This window comes from Dipteris shenzhenensis, unplaced genomic scaffold (genome assembly GCF_047967505.1).
Source record: "Dipteris shenzhenensis isolate YYH24624 ecotype China unplaced genomic scaffold, Dip_SZ_1.0 scaf0369, whole genome shotgun sequence".
NCBI classification, from domain to species: domain Eukaryota; kingdom Viridiplantae; phylum Streptophyta; class Polypodiopsida; order Gleicheniales; family Dipteridaceae; genus Dipteris; species Dipteris shenzhenensis.
The window spans coordinates 37501-42608 of record NW_028239675.1 but is presented as its reverse complement, the minus strand read 5'-3'; positions in this window follow the sequence as shown (position 1 = coordinate 42608).

The window sequence follows — 5108 nt, the reverse complement described above, 5'->3', positions numbered from 1 at the left end:
CACCACAATCATCTCTGAGATAGGTGAAGAATAAAGCTAACTCTGTCGGAGATGAAGAAAATTTGAAGACTTGATCCCAAGTTACGGGGGTGGAATCACCCTTCGAAACTGAATAGTTTGTTTCTCCCACAACATCTTCAATCACGGCATCATCCGGTGTTTCGAACATGAAAATAAATATTTGCAAAGCATTTTTAGGTAATGCTTCCCGGGGAAGAGGAATCTCATTGCTTCTCAACTCTTTATACCTGATAGACACCCAATCCCGAATCTTATTACCGGAATTCAATTCATTGGCATACTCGTTGTTGTCAACCGCTTGCGATGCCAATGAATCAGACAGTATCCAGAATGAATCCGAGTTTGGAATCCTAGCACGACATGAATTATTCAAAAATGGATCATAAATCTTAGGTAATTCACCTCCGTTATCAGCCAATCCGGTCCTTCTTTCCATCGCTTTCCAGAAGATAGGCTCGGTGTCTAGGAATCGAATTCGGTCCTTTAACTCATTATTCAAATCCTTGTTTTTCCTGAATTGGTTCAAAATCCAGTCTTCATGCAGATGATGAGCTGGAAGTGGCATATCCGAATCCTCTAACGAGGTTCCTAACTGGTCTCCAAAGATCGACAAACTGGGTAACGCCGTGAGAGCCAACCGCTGTTTTCCACTAGTCAAACATTTGCTGAAAAAGTGATTTGATACTTGCTTCTTCACTAAGCTATCGCCGCCGAATCGGCTATTCTCTATATATCGTAAAGGACGATTTGGTTTGTATGGGTCGAACAAGGACGTGGGCCACGACTTGAAAATCCATAGCATCGAATCTGACAACTCCCGGAGATTGTTATCGAGCAAGACAAGTTCGTCTTCAAAATTCTTGGTGAAGAGAGGTACTGGAGCCTTACCCAAATAAACCAGTACATTAATGAGAACAACAATACTAAAAGTTTTGTAAATGACGCGTTTCATCAGCAGGTAGAGTATGGGTGAATCATATTCTACGCGAACCAGAAGTAATCTGGACAAGTAGCTGAATGACATATGACCGAGTGACCAACCCACGAAACTACTAATCAGAAATGTTATGTTGTTGCTATATCGAAAAATAAATAGGTGAATTGGTCTCGCCAATACGGGACTTGGTAAAAGAATTGGATTTAAAATCTGGAAAATGAAACTATCCAAGAATATATTACCGATTCGAAAGTCACTGAGTGAATTGGTCGGACGTAGAGTTCGATAATCCGGTAAATCCTTGGTTCGGAACCAGTAAAATAACATGTATGGTACTATTGGGACAGTTACAACATGTGGTTTCACTATCAATGCATATAGAGGTGAACAGAATATTGACAGAAATATTAGTAGCTATCCCATCATCAAACCACTCAAAGCGACGGTACCACTAAGATTCCCTCCCAAAAGAAAAGCTCTTATGGATAGTATTTGGGAGGGTCCAACGGGTAATGTTGTTAGTAATCCATAATATAGTCCGAATATTATAGGTGGACCTGCCACCTTCACCCGAGTAAGCAGCGAAACCTGCAGTAGATACAACGACATTTGAACGCTTTCTACGTTCATAATTATTTCCTTCCCATATTTTTCAGTTTTTTTTTTTTCCCGTAGAGTGCCGGCAACCTCTCCGTACCACTCCCGTAGCTAGCACAGCAACTCCTTCGGAAAGGAGTCGATGGATTTCTTAATCATGAGGAGACAGAATCCCATGATTAAGAATTTGGAGACGTCTCTATGCATTTCCCTCAATGGTCACTTCCCGTCACCCAATAATTCTATAATTTAGTGATTTGTTACCATCTGCTTCGACAGGTTACTCCAACCCAGACGCCCCGGATTATTATTACGCCGTAGGGGACGAGTAACAAGTTCAAGCACATCCCTCGCATTAGTGGATCCATGGATTTGGGCAAAGGTGAACTCGACAGACCATTTTGTATCAATACCTCTTGCTTCTAAAGGATTGGCATGAGCCATTCCAGTAATTGCTGAATCAGGTTTTAATTCATGCATACGCTGTATCTGGTTATAATTATCCGGTTTTTCCACGATCCGTGGCATGAGTGTACCCATCTCTTTGCAAGTATCTCGTGAGAAAGATGGCTCGGCAGCTTGATATCGTTTATCCATGTAGGGAATACCTGTTTCGTAGACAACCATTCCGCAGCGAATTGGGAATCTTGCTATAGAAATTTCTGATAGATTATCTCCCGTAAAAGATATAGATTTACCAGCTGCTATCTCAAGATAGTCTCTCAGACTCTTCCATATCTCATCCTCCCTCTCCTTCAAACCCTGAGGTTCCATATTAAAGGCGGAACAAATCTTTTCTATCCAAGCACGCGTCCCATCAGGACCAATAGGAAAAGGTGCTCCAATTAACTGGCATTTACGACGCCGCATCAGAGTCGTCGCTGTACGGCTCAGAGAGGGATTCACGCCGCAAACATACACTCCCTTGCCTAATGATGGAAGTTCAGTATATCTCTGGGAGGGTAACCACCCCGATACCTGAATGGATTGACGTTTCGATTCCGGATTCGGTTGAGAAGCTACAGTTGAAGTTAGAGATCCAAAAAGAACTGAAGCATGATTCTTTAATTTCCGTCCCTCCGGATTAGCCCCCCCCGCTTCCGTCGTCGCAGTGTCAACACCCCCAACTAAATCCTGTTTCTGTTCGTGTCTAGATATGTCAAATTCCGGACACCGATGCGTCGTGGCAGCTGATACAGTATCCTCTCCCTGAGTAAAAGCATAATCCGATCCATTGGCCCGCGCAACTACAATTGGTACTCCAAGTTCGTTTTCTAGCTTGGGTGCTATGCCTTCTAGGTCCGTCTTTGTTATTTCCGTGGTACATGTGCCAATCCAAATAATGACACTAGGGTTTCTATCTCGTTTTATTTGGATACAAATTCTCTCCAATTCCCCTTGATCATTTAATTGGGCCGAGACGTCCCCCTCTTCCGACTCTGCCATTGCATAACGAGGTTCCGCAAGGATCGTAACTCCAAGAGCGTTCTGTAAGAAATAACCACAAGTCTTTGTACCTACCACTGGGGAAAAGCTGTCTTCGATCTTTTGATATAACCAAGCCACACAACTAATGGGGCAAGAAGTGTGATAATTTCCGGTTTCACATTCAAAAGTGAGAGTTTCGGGAGTCTTCGTGAAAGGGTTTCCTCAGAAAGGGTACACATACAAGAAATTTGCAGTTTCGGTTTCGAATCATCGTAAAATCAAGCAGAATATCCTGTTGAGTTTGCTGGGCTTCCTCTGCCCCCCACCATCGGGATTCAGATAGAAATCGGAGAGCAGACTGAATAATTCTCTATCTGGAATTTCCCTTGGCACAACCCCTTCTGGTCGAGACAATATCTGATCCGCCACATTGGGATGGAAATCACAAACATAATTGAGATCTGATTGACATTCAGCCGTTTCAAACAATGTTTTCCCCTTCACCCTCGAGACCCGAATGTCCTCAATGAGAGGCAACACTTCCAGCACAGGCATCGGGCAGGCTTCTACATGTTTATCAATGAGATCTCTCCTAGATGTCCGATTCCCCACCAAACCTGCTAATCGCAATGGGTGGGTATGTGCCTTCTCCCTAACCGACGCAGCAATACGATTTGCTGCAAAAGGGGCATCGAATCCATTATCCGTGATAATAATGCAATAATCCGCATGATTCGATGGAGCGGCAAAACCTCCACGGACTACGTCCCCTAAAACGTCGAATAGAGTAGTATCATATTCATAAGAAGCATTCGATTCTTTCGATGATTTAACCGTTTCTCCCACTACGTATCCCCCACAACCAGCTCCCGCAGGTGGTCCCCCTGCTTCAACACGATCCACTCCGCCATAACCCTTATAAATGACATCCTCAGGCCACACATCTTCATAGTGGTAATCCTTCGATTGCAAAGTGTCTATAATGGTAGGTATCAAGAATCCCGTGGGGGTGAAAGTACTATCATGTTTCGGATCACATCCAATTTGCAATACCCGTTTTCCGCGTCTCGCCAAAGCTATTGATATATTACAACTTGTTGTTGACTTACCAATTCCACCCTTTCCATAAACTGCTACTTTCGTTTCGCAAAGCTCCGATTCATTTTCTTCATCCCGACTATCCCCCACTTCCCCCCCCCTCCCCCTCACGTTCTCTTTCCCCTTTTTTCTTCATTTTTCACCCCTTATCCATACTTTCCCCCCGTAGACTCATTCATTCCATTTATGGATTCAAGTTTATGGATCCTCCACCCGCCTGCAATTATTGATATCGATACGGATCGTGGGGTTCCATGGGCGGGAGAGTATCTTCTTATTCATTCGGATTGATGATTGGTATTATTCTACTGCTAACTGCCTTCGTTTCTCTTGTCTCCTAAGAGTTTTTTTTCTTCTCCTTTCCAAGATATTCCTTATACCTCTATAAGTATCCTGTGACTATTCTACTATGTTTTCCGGAAAAGGAGAAATAGAAACTAGTGATTGGTGATCGATCGATATGCATCTTGGGGTTGGGGGGGGGGCGATCAATCACGACCAAGATCAACCATGACCGAGATCTTCCACACCAGCCCCCCCCCCGATTCGTAGGCTCTATCCGAGAAGGCAAAAGGGATTGCTATCATTACTGCTTCTTCCTATAATGAGAGTTAGGGTGTACGCGAGGTTCATGAAGTCTCGAAGAAAGCTTTGGGTCTTCGAGTGGTTAACGTCTTGCAGATCAAGGGGCGGCTCAAGGAACAAGAGTCTCTGGAAGTATATGGGATTGAATCATCTGCCACTTTCCTCGGTAGCTCAGCGGTAGAGCGGTCGGCTGTTAACCGATTGGTCGTAGGTTCAAATCCCACCCGGGGAGATTCATCCATTTCCAGTAGGATAGAAGATAGTCTAGATGATGTACCTCCCTTCAATAGGGATAATACTTCACTTACGTCAGGGGAGGGGGAGGTACCTCCTCATAATATATATCGTAGAAACCGATAGTATCTTTGAAGATTTACATTATCCACATTCGAGATTCTCAGTAATGAGGTAGTTCTCCCACACCCGTATGCCGAATCGGGAC